Below are 26,700 nucleotides of genomic sequence, written 5' to 3'. Positions count from 1 at the left end.
TGTCTTAGCTATTGTAAACAATGATGCCATGAATATGAGAGTGCAGATATCTCTTCAACATACTGATTTTTTTTGGGGTGGGGGATACCTAGAGGTGGGACTGCTGAATCATAGTTCTGTTTTTACCTTTCTGAGGAACTTCCATGCTGTTTTTCACAATGGCTATACCAGTTTACATTCCCACCAACAAAAGTTCCATTCTGTATAAGAGTTCCGTTTTCTTCACAACCTCACCAACATGTCTTTCTTTTTGATAATAATCATTCCAAGAGGTGTGAGGTCATATCTCATTGTGGTTTTGATTTGGATTTTCCTGATGGTCAGTGATGTTGAGCATTTTTTCATATGGCTGTTGGACATTTTTATGTCTTCTGTTGAGAACTGTCTATTCATACCTTTTATCTAAGTTTTAATAGAGTTTCTTTTTTTTACTTATTGAGTTGTATGAGTTCTTACGTATTTTGGATATTAATTCCTTATCAGGTATATAGTTTGCCAATATTTTCTCCCATTATAGGTTTCCTTTTTATTCTGTTGATTGTTGTCGTTGCTCTTCATGAGCTTTTTAATTTGGTGCATTCTCACGTGTATATTATTACTTTTTTTCTTATGCTTTGGTACCATATCCAAAAATATCATGATCCAAATTAATTTCAAGAAGCTTGTTTCTTATGTTTTCTTCTAGTAGTTTTATGGTTTCAGGCCTTATGCTTAAGTCTTTAGTTCATTTTGAGTTGATTTTTGTATGTGGTATAAGTTGAGTTCAATTTCATTCTTCTGTGGTTGGACATACTGTTTTCCCAACATAATTTATTTAGGAGACCATCCTTTCCCCACTGTGTGTTCTTGGAACACTGTTAAAGATCAGTTGATGGTAATGGATGGATTTGTTAGGCTGATGCAATAGTAATTGTGGTTTTGCCATTACTTTTAATGTTAATTAGTGTAATTTAAAGTAATGGGAATACCACAGTTACTTTTGCACGAATCTAATACTCCTGGGCTCTTTCTGTTCCCTTGGTCAATATGTCTATTTTTATGCCACTACTATACTGTTTTGATTACTATAGCTTTGTAAGATATATTTAAATCAGAAAGTGTGATACCTTCCGCTTTGTTCTTGTTCAATGTTGCTTTGAGAGGCCAGGCACAGTGGCTTACTCCGGTAATCCCATCCTTTAGAGGCTGAGACAGGAGGATCACTTGAGGCCAGGAGTTTGAGACCAGGTTGGGCAACATAAAAAAACTCTGTCTCTTCAAAAAAATTTGAAACATAAAAAAATTTCCTGGGTATGGTGGCACTTGCCTGTAGTCCCAGCTACTTGGGAGACTGAGGAGGGAGGATTGCTTGAGCCCAGAAGTTTGAGGCTGCAGTGAGCCATGATTGTGCCACTGCACTCCAGCCTGGGCAGCAGTGCAAGACCCTGTCTCTAAGAGGAAAAGAAAAAGGATTGCTTTGGCTATTGGAGGTCTTTTATGGTTCCATATGAATTTTAGTATTTTTTTCTACTTTTGCAAATAATGCCATTGGGATTTTAATAGCTATTACATCGAATCTGTAGATTATTGTGGGTAGTATGGACATTTTAATAATATTAATTCTTACAATCCATAACCATGTATGTCTTTCCATTTGTCTGTGTCCTTTTAAATTTTCTTCATCAATATTTTATAATTTTCAGTGTGTAAGTCTTTTGCGTCTTAAGTTCATCCTAAGTATTTTATTCTTTTTGTTACTGTTATGAATGGGATTGTTTTCTTAATTTTCCTTTTAGATAGTTTGTTGTTTGTGTATAGAACATGACTTATTTTGTATATTAATTTTATATCCTGAAACTTCACTGAATTGTTTTATTAGTTCTAACATTTTTTTCTTTTTTTGTAGTCTTTAGAGTTTTCTACATATATGATCATGTCATCTGCAAACAGAGATAAGCTGATTTCTTCCCTTCCTAATTAGATGCATTCTATTCCTATTTCCTTTCCTTTCCTTTCCTCTTCTTTTCTTTTCTTTTCTTTTTTAATTGTCTAATTGTTCTGGCTAGGACTTCCAGTACTGTGTTGAATAGATGTAGTGAGAATGGACATCCATATCTTATACCAGAACTTAAAGAAAAACTTTCAGTTTTCCTCACTGATTATTATGTTAGCTGTGGGCTTTTCATGTATGGCCTGTATTGTGTTGAAACAATTTCCTTCTATACCTATTTTGTTGAGAGTTTTTATCATGAAAGAATGATGAACTTTGTCAAATGCTTTTTCTGAATCTATTGAGATGATCATATTGTTTTTGGCCTTCATTCTGTTAGTGTGGTGTATCACATTGATTGATTTCCTTATGTTGAGCCATCTTTGCACCCCAAGGATAAATCCCACTTGGTCATGGTGTATGATTCTTTTAATGTTCTGTTGAATGCTGTTTGCTAGTATTTTATTGAGGATTTTTGCATCAGTATTTATCAGGAATATTTGCTTTTAGTTTCCCTTTCTTGTTGTATCTTTGTCTGGTTTTGATCAGGATGGTCCTGGCCTCATAAGGTGAATCTGGAAGTGATTCCTCCTATTTTATTTTTTTGGAAGAGTTAAAGAAGGATTGTTATCGGTTCTTCTTTGATTGTCTATTAGAATTCACCAGCAAAGTCGTCTCATCCTGAGCTTTTCTTTTTTGAGACACTTTTGATTACGGACTGAAATGTCTTCCTTGTGCAGTTTGTCTACACTATCCTATTTCTTCTTGATTCAGCTTCAATAAGTTGCATATTTGTAGAAATTTCTTTATTTCCTTTAGGTTATCCAGTTTGTCAGCATATAATTGTTCACAATAGTCCCTAATGATACTTTTCATTTCTGAGGCATCCATTGTAATATCTTCTCTTTTATTTCTGATTTTATTTATTTGAGTCTTCTCCATTTTTTCTTCTTAGCCTAGCTGAGTTTGTTGATTTTGTTGATGCTTTCAAAAAATTAACTCTTGTTTATTGATTTGTTTTATTGTTGTCTGTTTCTTATTTAATTTACTTCTCTAATCTTTATTAATTCCTTCCTTCTGATAATTTTAGGCTTAGTTTCTTCCTCTTCTTCTAGTTCCTTGAGGTGTAAAGTCATGTTGCTTATTTGAGAATGTTCTTTCCTAGTGTAGGCATTTATGTTGTATTTTTGTTTTCATTTGCTCTGAAATTAAAACTAGTTACATTGCTGCCTCTGCTTTTCTGTGTTTTCTTTAGTCTGCTTTTTAGCTTTACCTTTATCTATTCTTTCCCTCTGTATTTAAGATCTCTTAACTTGAATAAATATAACAGAGTGAACAGTGAAGGGGTTATTTCATTCCTTTTAGGAGGATATTCCTCTGTTTTAACCTTGGATTCTATGACTGACTGGTCAAAAAAGGAAACAATAAATACAAAACATTGAGTCCAAAAGCAGAGAAAAGCCACAGTTCATCTTCCCTGGCAATAATATTATAGTATTATTTTAAGATTCAGTGAATTCTGTTCTGCAAGCTGTAAGATTGATTGATTTTTAATAGGGGGAACAAGTGCATGTTGTGGGGAGGGTAGACATTTAGAGAAAGTAAATGACCTTGAGGGTATTGAACTCTGTGAATCAACTTGTTCTCTAAAGTTAGGGGACATTCCACTTCTAGATGGTGAACCTGTGGGTGTTCATTTGAACAGTAGAGTCATAGAAAAACTTTACTATCTGGAATATAATAAAAATGCTGCTTTAACTGCTATGCTAAGTCGCCATCTGTTACCAGCTCTTTGCTACTGATTTATCTTTTTTTTCCTTTTAAAACATGTGAATTCTTAGATTTTCATATTATAGTTTTATACTTACCTTAAATTAGGATTGAGAGGAAACTTCGACAACACCTCTTAAAAGAAAATTATTAACTTGTAAAAAATCATACTTTTAGGTTTGGGTAATATCTGGGGAGAAAGCAAAAGCAAATCAGGAAGCTTGTAGGTGACCCGTGTGCATTTCTATGTATGAGCAACAGGAATGGTAGAACTTTTATTCCACTGCAGTAGTGCAATCTAATTATTCACTGATCAATCTACACATACTGCATTACTATGTAGGTTTGAAGATGGCATCTTTGCTATATGTCTCTTTTTTAACCTTGATATCTTACATGTAATAGGTTTTCATCAATTTTGATGAAATCATGATGATAATGATTATGATAATGCCTCCCATTATTTTCTCTTTAGTATAAGGCATTTAATGTCTTTTCCTAAAAAATAATGCAAGCAGTTTTTAACCCTAACAATGAGGGATAGGGTAGATGTCCTTACCTACACTTGTTACTATGAGTGATATATTTATATAAAGAGATGTATGTAAAGGAAATTCATTCACTCATTCATTTATGTACCTAAACATTATTCCTTCATCAGTTCTTGTTAAGCACTTACTATATTAGGCCCTGTATACATTTTACATGCATTATCTCCTAACCTTATAACAATGGTGTGTAAAGAAACTAATATTATCCATTTTCTAGATGATAAATTCATGATTAGAGATATTAATTATTATGTCCAAATTTGCACAGCTGGCAAATGATACATTTGAAATCTGAACCCACACAATCTAATTCAAGAGTTACATTGCCAGTACTTCAAAAAATGTGGTTTATTTTATAGGCAAAGAAAAGGCACTGAATTAAATATTATGACTAAGCTTGTGATCTTAAAAAATTTGGGTTCTGAGTTGGACCTGATTAAAAATGCCAGCTCCACCAATTACTGATTACATGAACCTGGTGGGAGTTGTTCAGTCTTTCCATGCTCCAGGTTCTTCCTTTTTCAACAGTGTTGCTGGGCCATTAAATGAAACAACTTTATGTAGAAAGCACTCAGCATAGTAAAATCATTATAGATATTAGCTATTACACACTTACTTCTCTCCTTTTCTGGAGGGAGGGAGAAGATGGGTTTTTATTTTACAATCTTATTTTATAAAACTATAAGCCTGGAGTCTAGGGGGTAATGTAGGAATTGAAATGTGAAATGGTTCTGATCTAAGGTAGAAACATTAGATGGATGAAAGAATATCATGCAGATAGAATTAAAAATTGTTAGGTTGGAGTATTTTGTGTGGGGCTGAGAGTAAAATAAATCTACAATTTCTGTGAGTGGTAGAATGTGAAGCGATTAAATAGGATAGGGAATTGGAAGGGAAGTGCTAGGACAATTCCTGGCACATAGTAGGCATGAAACAAAAGGTTGGAAGCTTGATTGCTATGATCTGTATGCGGAGATCATATGGTTGCATAAATGTGTTAATATTGTTCTTTGGTAAGTGTTTTCCTGGTATTTAAGTGCAATGGAGCACAGAGGTTTGGTGTGTAAAGTGTAATAATGAAAGGAATATGACCAGTACTCCATCTGTCACTTCACTCATGCCTTTAAATGAGCCCTTTGCTCCAATAAAATGGTTCAGTTAATGGTTCCTTAAAGCCACACACACTTACCTGTCTTTTTGCCTTTGCTGAATTTATTGCTTAAGACTTTAGCCAGTATCTCTTTTTGCCCATTCTTTTTATTTGTATTTATTTTTATATTTTTTTTGAGAGGGAGTCTCACTGTGTTACCCAGGCTGGAGTGCAGTGGTACGATCTCGGCTCACTGCAACCTCCGCCTCCTGGGTTCAAGCAATTCTCCTTCCTCAGCCTCCCGAATAGCTAGGATTACAGGCATCCCCCACCATGCCTGGCTAATTTTTGTAATTTTAGTAGAGATGGGGTTTCACCATGTTGGCCAGGCTGGTCTTGAACTCCTGATCTCAGGTGATCCGCCCACCTCGGCCTCCCAGAGTGCTGAGATTACAGGTGTGAGCCACCGTGCCCGGCTTCTTTTTGCTCATTCTTTAAAGTAGGAACTTTGGTAGAACTTTCACAGCCTGTAACTTGTGTCTCTAGCCCTAGCTTGGTTCTAAATCCCATGGTGCCTTCTCCTTGGGAAAAACAGAGAAGGCACTATGGGATTTAGAACCAAGTTGGGACTACAGATACAGGTACCTATGTTACAGGCTGACAGCCATAGGTATATTGCTCTCTGCACATGTGTTTTTTTCTGGCCTCTCAATGACATTATATGCTTCTTTTATACCTCATGTGGCGTAACTGCTCTGCAATGATAGAAATTCAATAAAGGACTCTTAAAGTTTCAATTAAAGTCAGGATTGAATTTTGTGGAAAATCTTGATGCAAATGTACAAAAGAACTTCCAGAAAATTAGAATGCCATGAGTCATGCATTTCCTGGTACTATTCATTCCTCTTTAGGTACTATCATTCTGCTCAACCTAACATTTCTACCACCTACACCTACCATCTGGAATTATAGGCAGAGGGTATGAAGGGTGTCAAATCTTGAAAGAAAATTGCCTTTTCTCCAAAGTTGATGAAACTACACCACAGTTGATTGGATTACTTGCTCAGCAAGAGAGTAGAACCTTGCCTTTATGAATTAAATGTCACTATTTTGTCTATTTGAAGATGACCTTATAGAGGATCATGGCTTACGACAAGTTATTTTGCTGAGGCTTGAATTTGAATTGTGTGTTGGTGAATGAGCCACTGCACACACAGTCAGAGCAGCTGCTCTCCATGCAGCTTTTCTTCTCTTTGGTTTTCTGTGTCATGCACAGTAATCCTTGCGAGTTTTTCACATCTACTTCTTGTGGAGTAATAGTATATTATAGTGGTATCATAGATTTGGGATTTATGAAAGTTGTGGGACATACCTTCATGTGAATCTCAGTGGGTTACTGTATTTAATGATTTTTTTCTCTTTTGTTTTGATTAAGAAGCTCTTTGTCGGGATGCTGAGTTCTGATTTAAATATTATACACCCTTCTTATTTCTCTCTGCAAAATTATAGCCTTACTGATGAATTTTGCTTTACTCTTGAGTGTGGTTTACTTTTGCAACAAATACAAATTTGGTAAGTTAAATCTAAAAGCCACAGTTAAACACAGTTCTCCTTCAGAGGTAAGAACCATAACTATTTCTGTGGACCCAAGCAAAGGTACCTTCTTTTACAAAACAATGTTCTTCTTGTTCCATAGTCAATTACGCACTGAACCTCTATGTTATCCGAGATCTAAGCAGCAGGGCTGCTCTTTCCAGAATTATATTCAGCAGCTGTCTCCTCCCTGTTAGCTTACCCATTCCTGATGTGTTGATTCCTTTCAGAAGGCTCCAATCCAAATAAGACTCAATTAGCAGCAGCCTGAAAATAGTGTGTCTGCCTTTCTTTTCCTGTATAAACCTTGTGAGTGCTAAGCTTCTAATTTCACTTTCCTCTTAATACTAACGGAAGGTCCCATAACTTTCTGTGGAATGTTGACTTTTTTTGAGTGAGATGAGCTCTTGTCATGCCAGTTAACTCTCATGTCTTGGTAACAGCACAATGGAGAAATATTAGGAAATCTGACAGGGAGAAACATTCATGTCCAATAGAGTCCAGCAACAGATTAGTGAAAAAAACTGGCCGTCCAAAATCATCCCCATTCATTTCCTTCACTAAGTCAAAGAAATCATTGTGCTCTGCTTAAGCCCCATGCTGAGTTCATTTTACTGACCCTTCCTTAATATTGGCTGGAGGGTATTTTTAATAACTTGGTATGTTTGGGAGTCAAAGGAGGCCAAGTTTCTGGCTAGGCTCAGAAGGGATAAAATAGTAATGAAATGTTTGGGGAATGAGAGGGAAAAAAAATGCCTAAAAGAAAGGTACCTTCTTTTAGACCATTTAATATAACTCGCCTAATTATTTCTGAAGTAGGGGGAAAAATACACAAAACCCTCTGAGGAATATCAATTTTTAAACATTACAGCCTTGAGTGAGCCACTTCAAAATGTGCAGAGAATTGGCTTATATTTTATTTGGAAACTAATGTTCAAGTCAAATGGAGCAACAGAAATCCGTAGTAATCTATCCAAAAAAAAAAAAAAAAAAAAAAAAAAGACCGAAGGATTGGGAATAGGTCAGGGTGCAGTCAGGAGAGCCAGGCGAGTGATGGCATACAATGGAAGGCAAGCTGGCCCAGTCAGTCTGTGGGCATGTGAGCTGAGTCACCAGTGTGGGGACCACTTTCCCCTAAGAAGCCCTGTTCTAATTGATCCTGTCTCCTGAGCCTCCCCCGCTGCCACTGGACATTGCAGGTTTGGCTTCCTGGCTATTGGTTTTGCAGTCAGAGGAGTACAGTTCAGTTTAGTGTGTTGAGTATGAGCAAAGCAGTATGAGCCGTGAGGTATCAGGATGAGTGTGTTGCTGCCTTCTCTTCTCATGTGTCATCTGTGTGAATTCTTCCCATCCATCAGCCTCTTCTAAGACATGACCTTAACTAGTCCAGTTCCTGGTGCTCTGACCTCTCTCAAGCTACTCCACTCAGAGTGTTGATCAAATGGTTTGGAACCACAGTGTTAGCTATGTCCTTGTTCCATTTAGTCTGTAAATCCACTGAGGATGTATCTTATACTTCTTTTGAAATACACTCCGCCATTAGCACATTGAGGAGCACTACTAGGGGTTTAATTGACACCTGTTAATTGACTGGTACATTAATTAATGTAGGGCCTTATGGTAAGCATGTCTTCCAGAGACGTTTAAAAACTTTTATTCAAATTGTATAAAACATCTACTTGACAAACATTTTTAGTAAACATGATAATGTAGAAACAGAATTATTCCCTGTAAAATATTAGTCATTTTAGTAATTTGAGATAAAGAGTTATTTGCTCACTAGATTTTATTCACTTGGCACCTGTTTATTAAGTGCCTATGGTGTGTCATAAGCACTGATGATATAACTGAGACCTAATAATAGCCTAGGAAAGTATGAAAAAATATGAATATCTTCAATGTTGGTTCCTTCAGGCCAATATAAACCTGGAGATCACTTTTTTTTTTAACAGCAGATATTTATAACTGCTACCAAAACCAGGAATAGTTTACTAAATATGGGGGTTTGAAGATATTGTCTTTAACTGGGAAAAGCTTCCAGGCTACAAGAGAGAATAAAGACAGTGAGTACCATTTGAGATGTACTTTATTTCATTACCTAACAAACACTTATCCGGCTCTCACAATGGACAGGCTGTCTTCCAAGCAGGAACAGTTTATGGAGCATCTGCTGTAAATATGACCTCATTTAATCACTATAATAAGTCTATAAAGAAGGTACTATTATTACCCTCCTTTTTAAAATAGGGAACTTGAAACTCTATTTTACAGTTAAAGTTCAGAGAAGTTAAGTATTTAACCCAAGGTCACACAGCCTGTGCAGTGGAGCTTCTTGCAAAAGCATTTTGGCCCTTTATAGGATAGAGAGATTAATTCCAACCAGGGAAAGAAGGGAATAAAGTAAGCCCCAGGGAATGGATGCTATTACAACCGGGTTAAGATTGGTTTGAAACCTGGTTAAGATTGGTTTGTTTGCAAATATGGGGCAGTCAAGAATATACCCAGAGAAAGCTATTCCACAAGGGACATAAATGTAAGATATTAACAAAATACCGTTTTCTGTCCAATATTAAAATTTTAGGAAGATACATCCTCCTCTATTCTTTTCTCTCAAGGACCTCCCAAGTTTCCATGCAATGTTCACTTTAATTTTTTTAATATGAATAATACAGTATGTTTTACATGGCACTACCACTTTATTTAAATCTCAAGATTTTCTAAGAGTTAAATGTTCACTGCTAGACTTCACAGCAATCAATGGCTATGAAATGAGTCACCAAGTAGAAGATCAAACAGGCCTATTCAGTTTAAGATGGCCCTCCTGTGTGAGCTGTCAGTGACATCTGCCAAAACCATGCCTTATTTGTGAGAAATACCCCCGGTCTCTGCTTGATGAAAAACTGATCAGCCTCTTTTACTCTTTCAACTCAATGATTAGCAATTACTGCTAACCTAGAAAACTTCGCTGGAAATTTATTTAAAAATTCTCATCTTACTGGGCATGACAGATCTTATTTGCTTTTTAATATAAACAGTGAAAGTATAAATACATTCTTACTTTTTGGAGAAGATAATAATATTAAATTTAATTTTTGTCTCCAGTGTTATTGCATTTTTCTAACAGAAAAACTAAATAAAACATATCTTTAGTATTTAATTGTCTTTAAGATATCACAAACTATTTTTCAATTTTAAAATAAAACTATATCATATATATATGACTATATATATGACTATATATATGACTATATCATATATATATATATATACACACACACATACATATTTGAGACAGAGTCTTGCTCTGTCGCTGGAGTGCAGTGGTGTGATCTCAGCTCACTGCAACCTCTGCCCTCCAAGTTCAAGCAATTCTCCTTCCTCAGCCTCCCAAATAGCTGGGATTACAGGCACCCGCCACCATGCCCAGTTAATTTTGGTATTTTTAGTAGAGACTGGGTTTCGTCATGTTGGCCAGGCTGTTCTTGAACTCCTGATATCAGGTGATCTGCCCACCTCGGCCTCCCAAAGTGCTGGGATTACAGACATGAGCCACTGTGTCCGGCCAAAATCTTTTAAAACATTGTAAATGATCATTGGGTTTCAGTGGTCCAAATCAGAATTTTCTTGGGAAGAAAAACATCAAGAGAAATATACTAATAAAAATAAATCAGTGTAAGCACTTGAAAATTACTTAGAAAAGATGCATAGAGATACCTTGATATAGTAAATATCATATAGTGATGTAATGTTAAAAAATCAATTTGAAAACATTACATAGAATCAAATATCTCTAAGGAGAAAACGTGAACAACTGATGTAATAATTAAGTTGAATATCAAAGGATGATGTAAAATCTATTTTAATCATATACCAGGGATTGGACTTTCTGATAAGACCCAGAGACACTTTAAATATCTTACAGATGAAGAAATGGGGGACCAGAAGTTTGTCACTTCCTTACGTCACATTACTTGTAAGGGGTAGAGAGAGCAGAGCTAGTGCTTCAACCCAGGGCCAGAATCAGCAAGGCCATTCTTTCTATGTGCTGCTAGAAAATGAAGACTTTGTCATGGTGCATTCAGCAGCTTTGATCAACTGGTCACTTGTCAGTTGGACAGATCCTATTTTCCAGAGCCTTACTGAAGGTCTGGGGATGGAGTGAGTCACAGGACTGAGCTTGCATCCTATAGGAACATAATCACCCCTGGAAAGATAGTCCTTCAATTTTAGGGCAATAGCTATGAGACTGCTACCCTAGTTCTTCCAAAAGTAGAGTTTCAGAGCACAACGGCACTCTTCTCCCACCACCAAAATTTTCATTTTAGAAAAAGAACGGTAACCTTAAAGGATAGGCCTCCTATCCTGCTTTATACATTTTCAGAAATGCCCTTGAATTATATGTATACTTGAATTATATGTATACTTTTGTGGCTTGACTTACTAACTTTCCTTTATGTTGGCTTCCTGCACAGAAAAGCTGTTGGGGGTGACTGGTAGATGCATTTGTTAAAGGGCTAATTTACAAGAGACCACTTTACTGGAAAGGGTGCCTCTCTCCAAATAATAAGTAAATAAATAACTTTTTCCAGAAAAATCCTCAAAAACAAAAACTTACTAAGACCTGTTTACCTTGCAGAAGCCTTTCAATTGGCCTTCAGGGCAGCATGAACAGAATGTTCTATACCTTGAGTGGTCCATGCACTCAGGAGAATGTGCTGATTTCAGCATCTTCCTTATAGCCATATGAACACCAAAATAGGATTCCTTTTTTCTCTGCTCCAGCTTTCTGGAGCAATTGTTTTGACTGTGCAAAAGTGTAACATTTTGCATTGTTTTATGTTTTTCTGGATAAAAATATCATTTTCTTCCTAGAGAATTTGACTTGCTAAGCACATATATTGTGAATTAGTATCACATTCCTGATATGGAGGGCTTTTGTGATCAGAATAACTATCACACCACAGAGGAATAAGAGGTTCAATATGTTCAATTTCTGTCTGACTGTTGGAAGCCTCAGGTCATCACTTCTTGGAGGCAGTCCTGAGTAGATGCAGTAGACACTAAAGCAAATATTATGTGTACCATATGACAGTTAATTCTTGGAATAGCTCTGGAAAGTGGACGTTATATGACCATTATTTTACTGAAGACAATGCTACAGCAAGGATGATTTAGTGACTTATTTAGGGCCTCACAGTAACAGAACCTGGATTGAAATTAAGTTTGGTCTGAGTCAAAGTCTGCTTTCTTTTCATTCCATTACACTGGGTAGGCTCAGAGAGTATATTACAGAGAGAATATGGCATTTGTACCCAAATTTCATAGTTGACTTACATTTGGGGCTTCTTTTTGAAATTTTGGTTTCACAGGAGAGAATGACAAGTTGCATATCAGAATTCAAGAGTGAGATTTGGGCTTGAAAATCACCTATTTGAAATTGATATGCATATCTCCCTCTTCAACTTTCCATATAAAGCCAGGCTTTTACCCAATATGGCCTTGGTTGTACCCCTGTGTAGTTCTGGGCGTTTCCATAGTTGATATGTGTATGTTGGAGGGGAAGCAGAGAAAATAAACATGTCCATTCTGAATGCCTTTTCCTGTGAGAGATGCTATTCGGCTTTTTCTCACTTAGGAGTATATGTTCAATGTCTGGATGTTTTCAATGTCTGGATTAATTCAGCCATCCAGGAAAGAAGTTTGTGCTTTGCTCTCCATGTACAACATCTAGTAAAGGAGACTTAGTCTCATCGTTCTTCTCTGAGGAGGCAGGATTCATGACCAGCTCATCCCATTGAAGACAATATTAGCAGAAATTATGAAAGGAGCTTACAGAGCATTTTGCAAAGTTCGTTTACTTACATTGCCAAAAGTTATGTGATTTTACTAAATCCCTCAAAACTCCTCTAAGGAAGTTGAGAATATCTCCATTTATCCATTGAAGAAACTTCAGCTTAGAAAGGTCAAAGGGATTTGTTTGAAGTCATGGAGTCTAATGGCTCCCACTCAAGTGTTCTTTTGTCTTCAGTACCATCTTCCACCTGCTGCCTTACACATTTCAGAAGTGGGAAAATGAGGAGCAGACTGTTTCTCCTGGATTCTGAGTATCAGTTGCCCCCTTCCTGAGTTAGAGAAATATCAACAAACTTGCAGTTTGTATAAGAATTCGATACTTAATGATAATGCATTATTATACAGTGTTAATATATTATATATATTATTAATATAATGCATAACTACTACACAGATATATTTATGTACATGCATACACACAATCCCTTTATACTTCATGTTTTCTAGGTAAAATGAGAGTTGACATTTATTGAGTGTTTAGCATGTTGCAGATACTGCCCTTAGCTTTTCAGCATAGGAAAGTATTATTATCTTAATTTTGTAGAAAAAGAAGCTGAGAAGACTGTGGAGGTTAAGTAACTTGCCCAAGGTAATGCAATCAGTGGTGGCACCAGGATTTGACTCCAAGATGATCTTTTCCAGAGCATTTGCTACTAAACACTCTGTTTTATTGACTCTCCTTATTTCTGATACTGGTGGTGAAAAGTGGAGTTCTTTTTTTCTAGTAGAATGGTGCTTCAATATTTCACATGTATCTTGCGTTTTCCTCAGGTTCATGTTTATTTTTGAGTTCCTGGTCTCTGAGTTTACTTACCTTTTATTTACATATGCAAAGTAGAAGCTGTCCTGAGTAGAGGCAATAGGCATTAGACCAAATATTCTATGTACTTTATGACAGTTAATTTTTGAAATAGCTCTAATGAACATAAAACACGAGACTGAAATATATTCTATATTATTTATATTTGTCCATCTTTTATAAAGTTTTATGCTATACTTTTGAGGTACTCTAATTTTAAGAACTTAATTTTTCTGTGTATTAAGAGCAGATTAATATAGCCTCAAGGAAAGAAAAGATTCCCTGAGAAAGGAAGTCTATTTTATCTCACTTTGTTTCACTAAGTTTTTAGTTGTCAAAATTCAGGTATTCAGTAAACACAAATGTAGATTATGTCTATTGAGCTCCACCTTTTAGTTTATTTCCCTCTTAAAGAAAAGTAATTTGAAATCCAAATAAGAAAATGAAACAATTAACAACTGGGAATTCAAGTACCTAAGATATATTAAATATTTATGTGCTAACTTATCCCATGGAGCTTTGCTACATCTCAGAACTTGTCAAAATGAATTCCTTTCCCTTGCACTCGTGTACCATTTTTTCACTTTGTTACGTTACTTTATATAGATTACTTGTAATTGCTGTGAGTAACTGTGGTGGCAGGGAAACTGGTTAAGTACAGAGGTGCTTAAAGTGTTGACTTTTTGCTTAGCTAGAAACATGTCTCTGCCTATTTCACTACTTACTCTCTGGTGATCGTGCACAAGCCATTTAACTTCTTTATATTTCAGTTTCCTTGTATGTTAATAGGCCTATTGATATTACATCGTAGGAATTTTGCAATGATTAAATTACATATTTCATAAAAAGCACATGGGCCTGTTGCTCAGTAAGCGTTAACTGATGTTATTGTTAATATCTTTTCATTCTTATTCTCATCTCTTGATTTCCGAGGTTTATTGCCTTTTTCCTGAGCAAGGTAATAGCAGGCCTATTACATTAGCCTTCTCACTGGTCCCTAACAATCAGTATCAGTGTGTGGCAAGGAAACTAGGTAATGTGAGACATTTTATCAGAAGTGATTTCATATAGAAATTGTTCAAGCAGGTTGAGGAGAGGTGCTAGAAAAATAATACTAGAATAACACAGAGCCAATAACTGCAAGAAGCAATTGTACCTTTAGGGTAAATTAAAGGGAAAAAGTGGGGTTTTAGGACCTGCAAGCTCAGATGAGATCTCACTGAACTGGAACCCAGTCTTCTGAGGAGGTGGTATTATCAAACTTTGGCAAGGAGCTGAGAACTTTGAGGAGGGGCACCACCAACTGGTGCTAGTGCTGAGGATATGATGAGGCTTGTTCTGGGAGCGTAGAGAAAGCTGAAAAGTGGGCCCAACTGCTGCTGCCCAGGTGAAGTTCTAATCCTGGGGTAATGTAATCAAAAAGACAGCCAAGCAGGAAGGGTTAAGTTCCTTCTCCCTCCTCTTGCCTTCTTGCCTCCCATAGGGCTGCTTCTGGCAGGTATGAACAGTCTTCTAGTTGCTCAAGTGCAACAAATGTAGTCTGCTGAACCATGAGGTCTGCATCAGAAAACAAAGAACAGAAGGATGGATTTAGAGCTCAGAGGCAATATCTTAGTAACCAACACAAGTGTCTTTCAAATCCCAGTCTCTTTCATAAACTCCTATTGGATTAAATAATCAACAGAGTGAACAGAGAGCCTACAGAATGGGAGAAAATACTTGCAAACTATGCATCCAACAGAAAACTAATATCCGGAATTTACAAGGCACTTCTACAACTCAATGACAGCAACAACAACAAAAATAACCCCATTAAAAAGTGGACAAAGGACATGACTATGTATTTTTCAAAAGAAGATATACAAATGACCAGCAAGCATATGAAAAATGCTTAACATCACTAATCATCAGAAAAGAGCAAATTAAAACCACAATGAGTTAGCATGTTATACCAGTCAGGATGGCTATTACTAAAAATACAAGAAATAACAGATGTTGATGAGGATGCAGAGAAAATGGAACACTCATACACAATTATTGAGAATATAAGTTAGTACAACCTCTATGGAAAACAGTATGGAGATTTCTCAAATAACTACAAATAGAACTACCATTCAAACCAGCAATCCCACTACTGGGTATCTACCCAAAGGAAAAAAAAATTGTTATATCAAGAAGATACCTGCATTCATATGTTTATTGCAATACTATTCATAATAGCAAAGATATGGAATCAACCTAACTGTCCATCAACAGATGATTGGATAAAGAAAATGTGGTATACATTTGTACAATGGAATACTATTCAGTCATAGAAAAGAATGAAATTGCGTCTTTTTCAACTACATGGATGGAACTGGAGGTCATTGTCTTAAGTGAAACAACTCAGAAACAGAGAAATACTGTGCGTTGCGTTCTCACTTATTTGTAGGAAGTAAATAATGTGTACACATGGACATACAGTGTAGAATAATAGGCAATGGAGACTAAAAGGTGAGGGAGTAGAATGGGGGATAGATGTTGAGAGATTATCTAATGGGTATAATGTACATTGTTCAGGTGATGGATACTCTATAAGGCCAGACTTCACCACTACACGATATATCTATATAACAAAATTATACTTGTACTCCTTAAATTTAAACCCCCCAAAAATTTCCTACAGTATCACTTGGAACACAGCTCTCACCTGCTCCAATATCTTCATGTCCTATTGAGCAAAGGAAATTCAATACACACTTTATAAAAAAAGAGCCTATTATGAACATTGTGCTCTGGGCTGTGGAGGATATAGACATGAATAAGAAGTTTTTCTGTCCTCATACAGTTTAATGAAGAACAAGGTTAACAGAAATCATTCCATAGCAAACGCAGAAAGTACTTAGAAGGAGGAATGTGTCCTGACTAGTGAGATTCAGGAATAGTTCATGGAAGGATAAGTAAAAATTCACATTCAATAGTGTGGCCTCTTATACTTGGCTGACTTTTCAATATACCCATATTTTTATTTTTTATTTTTTTCTACTATGTAACTATTTCCTGTTTAGTCTTCAGTGTTTTTTATCTGTATACTTTTTTTCTCACTCCAGTCACTTAGACATATGGCCAATGTTACTGAGTGCCTTCTGTGGGTGCTTTCAGCTAGTTGTAAGGATAAAACATTGAACAAATGAGACAAGGTGCCCCCCTTATGGAACTTGCCGTCTAGGTGGGTAGGCAGTTCTTAATATTAAAAGGTAACCCAAGCGAATGCAAAATTACACATTATGGTTGGTGCTGGGAAAGACAGGTGCAAACTGCTATGCTAGCAGGGTGATCAGGTTTCATTCTGGAGTCACAAATGGCTTCCCTGAGGTATAGGTGTTAGGTTAGGTTGAGTCAAGAAGGCTGTTTCTAGCCTGTGCAGATCTCGGAACAGAAGAAGCGGAGTATGCATCTGAGAAAAGGTCATTACGGGTGCAGAAAAAGGGAATGAGGAGTGTGTACAGCACTTTTCACATGCTAAGCATTTCTCAGGGTCAAGTTCAAAAGGCACCTCCTCCATGAAGCCTTTCTTAAAATACTTGAACACTAAAAAGATCCTCCCTCTTTTCAGCTCTTAACCATTGTGTATCTCTCATGAGGGTGTTTATTACATACTGCCTTGGTTTGCGATTATTTATGTGCAAGTTTGATTGTCTGTGCTCAACTGTAAGCTTCTAGAAACCAGAATTTGTCCCATATCCATCTTTGTATCCTTCAGTGTCATGAGTTCTTAAAAAATATTTGCTGAATAAGGTCACTTCCTCAGTATGCCTGTTAGCACTTAGATGGTATGTTCAGTTACATGCAACAGTTCAGTGTAACTGTTTCTTTCATTCGGTGTCTCATATTACTAACTGACTTGTCCCTGGAGAACACTGGCAGTTGCTTGACATTTGTGTGTAACAGGTGAAGAAGTATTCACTGGCCCACTTTGGGAGAGACAGAAGTTTGGAACTTGAGGACCGGTACCTTAGATCTCCATGAATCACAATGAATGGCTGCTTGACCAAAAGTGTTCATAAATCTGTAGCATTGCAAAATGTAGGTTCAACCAACCAAATTTGCTTTATCTTTTTATTTCACCATCTGTGTTGGCTTGTTCTGATTTCCATGTCATTAGACAAGGAGAAGATGATCATCTGCCCGTAGCAAAACACTTGGATTCCATCAGAGGTTCTTCTGGAAAGTAAACATACTATGGAAAGGAGGGCCTGGGGGAAGCACCACACCTGTAGGCCTTCTTTCTGATATATTTTTTTGCGGGGGGATGGTGTTTCACTCTTGTTACCCAGGCTGGAGTGCAATGGCATGATCTCGGCCCACTGCAACCTCCGCCTCCCAGGTTCAAATGATTCTCCTGCCTCAGCCTCCCCAGTAGCTGGGATTACAGGCATGTGCCACCACGCCCAGCTAATTTTGTATTTTTGGTAGAGATGGGGTTTCTCCTTGTTGGTCAGGCTGGTCTCGAACTCCTGACCTCAGGTGATCTGCCCGCCTTGGCCTCCAAAAGTGCTGGGATTGCAGGTGTGAGCCACTGCTCCCAGCCCTTCCTGATATCTTCTAGGTCTCTTTGCAACAACCTGAGTGGACCCATTCTCCTGTGCTCAGGACCTAGCTCTAGGTATTCCCTTATCTTTCCTAGAATATGGTCATTCACTGGCATCTATGATGGAACAGAAAAATAGCTGGAAAATGAAAACTACAAAACTCTCACTCAACATTATTTTACAATAGTGTTGGAGTTAATAGTTATGGCAGAACTGCATCTTCTAAGGAAAACTGCGCTATGACAAATAGCCCCAGAGTGAGAGTCAGCCAACTCACTGTCAGGGTGACCCAGAAGTCCTAATGGGTGGGAATGATCATTATATGAAGACTGTAAATCTGATTAATGTGCACTCTGATTAAGATGAGGTATAACATTTCATGCCAAATGAGGTAGGGATAGGTGAGAAAGGATGATAGAAACAACTGGTTCTGCACATGTCTGAAGGACCATATTAAAATTACAATGACATAGAGAGATATGTAAACAAACATAGGGAATGTTCAGATGGATATATATGTGTGTGTGTGTATTTCAGCGTTTATATAAACATATACCTAAACTTATTTATAGACTCATAGCTGATGAGTGAACCTTCACAAATATACTATTTCCAGTCCCCAAATAGTGGGGTACACAATTTTATTCTCACTGTAAAAGCTTATTCTTTGGTAGGACATATTGCCAAGTTTTTCTCTATGGGGCTAATCTGGAGGCCATATGGTGATGTTTAATTTATGGGCAATATTATCTAACAGCATTCCTTTAGCAGTTGGTAATTGTAATGTTTCATTAGCTCAGTTTAGTTTTGTCATAATCTTGTGACATGGGCTGATATCATTATTCCACATTAATAAAGAAAGATATTTAGAGACAAACACAATTCCCATTAAGTTGCAGTGTGTGTGTGTGTGTGTTTGTGTAGGGTATATGTATGTGGGATTGTTTTTGAGTCATATAGAACATTCTTCTTCATAACTGATATTCTGGATTAAATTTTAATTTGTGGAGTCTAGGGCAAGAATGTTTGGGAAGAGGAGCCATAACCTGAAAATCTGTGTCAGATTGGCCCTATAAGAGAAAGGCGAGCTTACTGGATTCTGGCTTCAATACATCTATTCCCCTTCCTAGATGAGTAAAGAGTAAGACACAGTTCTACCCTTCCTTTTCCCTCTCTCCCCTCCTATTCAGAGTCTATTCTATCTTATTTCACTTTGTTTTTATGGATGAATTTTACTGCAAAGGGTAAAGTCCAGCCTGCTCTATGTCAAGAAAGATTAGACCTCATTATCTGTCCGCATTTCTCAAAGGCATGAACCAGGAACAATCAGAGTAACTTCTTTGGACCTTCCAGCATGAGAAAGAGGTGTTCTCTTCCCTATAGGTTAAAGACTGAGATGGAAAAGAAATAAACCAAATGCTTCTTAATTCTGACTTTTGTAGTATGTAGCCCTGTTATATATACAGTTGTCCCTTGGTATCCATGGGGGATTGGTTCCAGGACCCAGAGCGGGTACCAAAATTTGCAGATGCTCAATTCTCTAAATAAAATAGCATAATATTTTCATATAACCCGGACACATCCTCCTGTATACCTTAAATCATCTCTAGGTTACTTATAATACCAAATAAAAGGCCTACATACCACTTCATGCTCATGGATTCAATGTAGTACTTGGCACACGGCAAATTCAAGTTTTGCTTTTTGGAATTTCATGAAAACATTTTTCTGAATAGTTTTGATTTGCATTTGGATGAATCCGTGGGTGTGGAACTCCTGGATAAGAGCTGCCTACTGTATTCAGTCTGTGCAGCAACTGGTAAAGGACACAAACAAGAAGTATAATGAGGTCTAATCTTTCTTGACATGAGGCAGGCTGGTCCTCACCTTTTTACGAAGAAAACTTTGATTCAGAAACTTTAATACACAGATATATTTGTGTACATGTATGTACATATTTATGTACTTAAGAATGTTGTGCAAGGTCACAGAGCAACGTCATGGTAGAGCTAGGGCCTACCAGGTGGCATAGGTTTTACATCTCCCTCAATATTTATTAAACTACAAACATCCCTCAGAGATGCTGAGAATCTCAGAGTCCCTCTGTAATATGATCACATGCTGTCTGTTTTTCCTCTAGCTGATCCCTGAAATGCTGGAGTTAGCAGGAAAAAAAAAAGATAAAGGTGAAATTAATTAAATGGGATAATGCATGTGAACACAGTTTGTAAATTCTAAGGTCTTACAAAAGATTTCTATATTAGTAATAGTTGCAATATGCTCATTTACATGAACCACTTATCATTCACAGCTAATTACCAAGCAGTACAGTAACAATTATGTGGATGATGAAATACACATCAGATCAACTCTTTTGCAAGCTGTTTCAGTTACAATATTCAACTCTCTTCCCTTGGTTTCCATCTTCTAAGTATATTGCTTAGGAAACTTGGATAACTACTGACAACTAAAAAGAATTATGAACATTCATCATACAGGAAGTAAGCATTCATCCAAGAAAAACAAGTGATAGAAATGAAAAATGAGATTCTATTTCTGAGCTGCCCATTGGCTTTTCTTATGAGGACTGAATTTGTGGACTCTGGGAAATTTTCATATGCATTATTACACTGTGTTGGAAATGGCCATTTAAATTTACAACATGAGACAGCTAGCAGGCCCTCATCAAGTTCTGCAGTTCTAACTGTATGTCTCCATTGGTCTCACATCTATGCTCTTGAGTTGGTTTCTACTCATGCCATTTTTCCAAAACAACTGTAATTACTATAAAAGTTGAACAAGCAAATATTAACTTGGCTGGGATATGATTTTCAAACTACATTACAGTAGAGAACAAAGTTTGTAATGAGATTCTGTGTACTACTATTCAAAGCAATTAGGAGCAATGAGTATTGAGCTCTTAACATTCTGACAAGTTATTTCAATATTGTGTCCAAATAAAGGAACTTTTTGTAATCAAAAAAACTGATTGATTTCTTGAGATTTCATAGCATGAGACAAAAAAAAGAAATAGTCATCACTGATCTTCCAGCAAGTCACAATTGTAATGCATTGAAAAATTTAATGCCCTTGACTTTAGAAGTGTAATGAGTTTTGTAATTGCTCATGTGAGAGGTGATTGGTTATGCTGAATATACGGGTGCAAATAAGCAAATATAACAGGTGACATTTGTTGTTCTAATAAAATAAATCCAGCTTTGAACAAGTTTAGTGTAAAAGTTATAAATAATAAAGAAACTTTAAGAAAGAGAATATGTGATCACAGTATTTTTATGGGAAGGTAGGACATCTTGAATACTAATCTGGAATTTTATTGGTAAGAGGGGCCATTTATTGAGTTCTTAGTATATTTTGAATTTGGCCGAGGCACTGACTATCTGGTTTAATCCTTATAAGCAATCCTGTGGGAAAATACAGCATGGATTATCTAAGTAACTTTCCTGAGACCACATAGCCAATAAATGGAAAAGATAATTCAGTTGTGGGTCAATTTCAATGACATTTCTACTGTCCTAGAGGTTTTGCATGAATATGTGATATTAGAAAGAATTAAATATCAGAATAGTTATGCACGGGGATTTGAGAGAAAGCTCCACAATTATATAGTGAGCATTTCAGTCAAGAGGGAGAAGTGATAAAATTATGTGTAGAGATGAGTAGGTCCTGTTTGGATAACTCATTTGTCTGCATTAATCTGTATCTTCAGAGTTTTGTAGCCCGTTTATATCACATTTAATTTGATATTTGTTCTTTCAAAATCTCCTATAATTGGGTCTACCCTCCAGGTCAGGGATAGATGAGGTTAGTCACAACAGGATCAATGGAAACACTAACCAGTAACATTCCCAGAGCCATTACAGTCTGACTAACAGAAGGATGGAGTAGAAATAACCATTCTGTTTTCAACAAACTTTTGAGTTTATCTCATTTTGAATGGGCACAAGAAAATCTAAGAGAGATTCTCTTTAAGAATTTTATTCAAATGTCCCCTTGGGTAAAGTTTGTATGGAGACTCTCAGAGCTAATATATGAGATACTACTTTGATTGTTGAACGAAAAAAGTAAAGAAATAATGATGATAAATCAACTGAAGACTGTGTTTATATTATTAAACCTGGCAAATTTGTGGCTTTATTACTTTATAGAATGAAGAGTTCTTAAATCATGTAAGGAATATTTTGTTCTTAAGACAAAGTTGGGGCCGGGCACAGTGGCTCACGCCTGTAATCCCAGCACTTTGGGAGGCAGAGGCAGGCGGATCACTAGGTCAGGAGTTCGAGACCAGCCTGGCCAACATGGTAAAACACCATCTCAACTAAAAATACAAAAATTAGCCAGGCGTGATGGCAGGCACCCGTAATCCCAGCTACTCAGGAGGCTGAGGAAGGAGAGTTGCTTGAACCCGGGAGGCGGAGGTTGCAGTGAGCTGAGATCATGCCATTGCATTCCAGCCTGGGTGACAAGAGCAAGACTCTGTCTCAAAAAAAAAAAAAAAAAAAAAAAAAAGACAGAGTTGGACAAAAATGAATTGTGATAATGGTATTATTACTGATGCTTTAAAATTTAGGACACTCTAGTTTCAAATATTAATACGTTTCAAAGTTTCTTTTCAAGGACTATTACAGAAAACTTCAAGCAGCGGTCACCAACTCATGACATGGCTTTTTTATTCTGAATGAGGCTTGAGATATTGTACAAAAATGAGTGGATAGTTAAACTTTTTTTGAGCTGGGTGCATAAAATGAACTCTTGACATTTTTAGATAGCCAAGAAATCTTACCACACACAATCTGCAGGCCAGTTGCAAGTAGCTGGTGATCTCCATGGTCAGGTAAGTTGGTAGGTATCTGCCTACAAGATGTAATTTAATGGGTATGAAAGGTCTTTTATTTTTTCCCCTTCACACCTTCCTGCAGGTATCACAGGGAATGAAATTCTGCTAGCCAACTGCACTTCAGATTCAGATTCAATTTACGCTTTTTCCAAGCACCAACTATACACCCAACTATTGCTGAATTTTTTATATACATGATTTACATGTGTTTAATTTTTATGAGTGTTTTCCCCTCTTACAACCTACCCACTACAGATATTTTACAAGTCAATCAAGAGTCACATGTGGGCAAAACTAATTTAGTATTCAAGTGAGAAAAATATAAAGTAGTCACAAATATTTGATTTTAAGATTAAAATTAGTAACCCCCAATTTTATTGAAATAACAGGAGCTATGTCTTATTCATCTTAGTTCATTATATTCTTCCCAACACGCACACAAACACCCTTGGCTCTCCTTATGTGTAAATGACATTAAATACACATGATGAATCCTAAACAGAATAAACTGGTGACATCTCAAAGTAGTTGAAAGGGAAAGAAGCAACTAACATAAAAAATAAGTGTAAAGAGCCCAGAGTAGTAGGGAGGCCAGGACAGGCCAGACTTCAAGGACAAGGAAGATGAATAATGGGAAACTCATAGAGAAAGTCAAGGATAACCTGGGGTTTATTCTGAACATTGCAACTCCTGTCACCATGCTCTCAACAGCAGTTCCCTGTTACTTAACAATCCATCAATGCCTTCTATTTCCTATAGAATAAAGTCTGGATTATTTAGCTAGGTTATGCCAGGGTCTCCAAAACCTGACCCATCTGTTCCTCTAGCATAGCTGATTTAGCCTCTCTAACCACAGTCTCTCCTGTAATGGGCATTTGTACCTGCCATTCTTTTTCTTCCTTCCTAACGATTCCACAAGCCAGCCCAAACATCTTCTGTAAAGCCTTCTCTGAGTTAATCCTTTCATCCTCTGTGCTGTGGTACCTCCTACACACTTTATATTGTAGCTTATTTGATCCAATAATTGCAATTGTATGTTTCCCTGGCCAAATTATCCACTAGACTGGGAACTCTTTGGAGACCGAAATTACACTCTACTTACTTATGTGTCCTCAGCCTTTTGTTCAGAGACTGTGGCATGGTAGGCATTCAGTAGATATCTGCTTGATGTGTGAAAATATGGAAATTTATGTTTCTTAGCCTGGCAGTCAAGGTCCTCTTCCAGTCTCACTTTCTAAAGATGAAAGTCATAAAGATTTGGTAAGCTTTTACTTTTCTAGGGATGTAAAATGAGGATGATAAATGTGCCTACTTCAATGGGTTATCATGAAGATTAAATAAAATGGTACATGTAAAACATTTAGCATGGTGTCAAATTGTTGACAAGGACACAAATGGTATTGACTAGTATCATTATATGACACATTTTTCAATATAGATAGGTTTTTAAGATTATGTAAGAATAAATAAGTATAAGATTAGTATATGGTAAAGACTTTCAATGCTGTGGAAATACTGAAGAGGATCGCATAAAGGGGTGGAGTCGGGTGAGGCGTTAACACTGTCAGGCATCTGAATGCAGAGTAGGGAAGGCAGAGGGAAATTCTAAGGACAAGGAATCATGACACCAGATCAGGGGGATTTAAAGATTACTTTTATCAAGAGATTTTTTTTCATAAAAATCTTTAACAGAGGAGGAAAGCTAGAGTATATTATGTTTAAATAAGCTGAAATTCTTGAGTATTTGGTGAAAGTTCTTCTCTGTGCTCAGTTTGACATTTTAAATTGGAGGCTATCTTGATAAATTGCTTAGAATCTGAGCTTAAATTTCTTCCCTTCATTTTGTTGACAGAAGTCCTACATTGTTGATTTGCTTTCATTTTGTCTTAAGTCGGGATATTTCCCATGACAGTTAAATAATTTCTGTAATAACACTTCATGCATAACTGCTGGCTAACTATAGCATTATCCTTGCCATTTCTTTTTATAAGCATATACCATGAAAATTTGTGACAATTTTGTTAAAATATACAGTCTCAAATTGGTTTCTTACACATTCCTGTGAATTCTGAATTCTCTTCTTTGAAAGCTTCCTGGATAGCTCAGCATTCACTGGGTTCTCCACTTACTCCCTTGAAGGAGATTTTGAGTGCTTTGAGCAGCTATTACAAACTAGTTAACGGACTTGGGCCAAGTCAGTGCTCTCTTTTCTGCTTCCATTTTATCTCTTGCTGAATGGGAATCTCTACCAAGCTCTATTCCTCCAGGGAAAGAGTGTACAGATAAGTGAAACAACATATTTGAACTATTTTATAGATCCCTAGGAGAAAGGAACCAAGAACTTAATTCTTTGACCTAGTTAACAATTTTTGGCCTGCTTTGTGCTATTGCTGGGTTTTTAGTGGCCTTTGTTTGCTGTTTTCCCTTCCTTTCTGCTCTGTGGACTACTGTCAATTTATTGTCACTACTTTAGGCACATAAAACTGGTGAACAGCAAGGAGATTCTTTACTCTCAGTTATTAGACAATATCTGTCTTTTAGAAGTACCATACAGATGAGGATACAGTTCAAGTTTCAGTCTGGGATTTATCTCCCAGGCATCTTTCTACCAAAATGTGTTGACTGTCTCCCTTATCACTACACTGTCATAAAATAAGTATTCAAATAACCATGGCTTTATACATTTGGCCAAGTTCAAAAAGAAAGGTTGCTCTTCTAGCAAATACATGTAAATAGCTTGAGAAGTACAATAAAAGTGCATCCTGCTGCAGTCTGTCATTCCATGCCCACGCTGTTAGGTGCTGCTCTTCGCGACCATGTCCAAGACTCTGAAAAAGTTTGTGGAGCGCCAGGAAGTGGACAGGGTGACTAGGTCATCTACAACATGCTGTATGTCAATGGCACATTTTCCTTATCCCATACCATACGACTGGTCCTCAGCCATAACAAGCTCACAGTGGTGCCACCAAACACAGCAGAACTGAAGAATTTGGAAGTGCTCAACTTCCTTAATAGCCAGATTGAGGAGCTGCCCACACAGATCAGCAGCCTTCAGAAACTCTAACACGTGAATGTGGGCATGAATGGGCTAAATACTTTGCCTGAAGGATTTTGCCTTCTACCCAGCTCTTGACCTTCTGGACTTGATGTACAATTTGAGTGAAAATTCTCTTCCTGGAAACTTCATGTACCTTACCACTTTCCGTGCACTCATATGTAAGTGACAATGATTTTGAAATCCTGCAACCAGATATTAGGAAGCTCACAAAGTTGCAGATACCCAGCTTTAGGGATAACAACCTGATCTTGCAGCCTAGGGAAACTGGGGAGCTTACCCAGCTTAAGAAACTCAACATTCAGGGCAACTGCCTGACCCTTCTGCTCCCAGAACTAGGAAACTTATATTTAACTGGTCAGAAGAAGGTATACAAAGTGGAGAACAACCCCTGGGTTACCCCAATTGCTGGCCAGTTCCAGCTTGATGTGTCCTGTGTGTTTGAATGTGTCTGTTCTGAGACATGTGAGTACCTCTATGGCAGCACATGCAGGCAAATCCAGAACCACCAAAAAATAATAATCACAAATCAGAAAAGATGAGCTGGAAACACCTGACAGCCGGTAACAAATAAGGGGTGGGCATTGGCTGGGC

At 37.0% G+C, this 26,700-nt stretch overlaps 1 protein-coding gene and 1 pseudogene across 2 annotated transcripts in view; both read left to right on the top strand.

Moving 5' to 3' along the window:
- PRKG1 (protein kinase cGMP-dependent 1) overlaps window positions 1-26,700 on the top strand; it is a 1,321,998-nt gene that overhangs the window by 304,620 nt on the left and 990,678 nt on the right. The window lies entirely within an intron of this gene.
- LOC129045117 (ras suppressor protein 1-like) lies at window positions 25,868-26,680 on the top strand (annotated as a pseudogene).

Source organism: Pongo pygmaeus, chromosome 8, assembly GCF_028885625.2.
Source record: "Pongo pygmaeus isolate AG05252 chromosome 8, NHGRI_mPonPyg2-v2.0_pri, whole genome shotgun sequence".
NCBI classification, from domain to species: Eukaryota; Metazoa; Chordata; class Mammalia; order Primates; family Hominidae; genus Pongo; species Pongo pygmaeus.
This window is presented reverse-complemented; position numbering and strand designations above follow the sequence as displayed.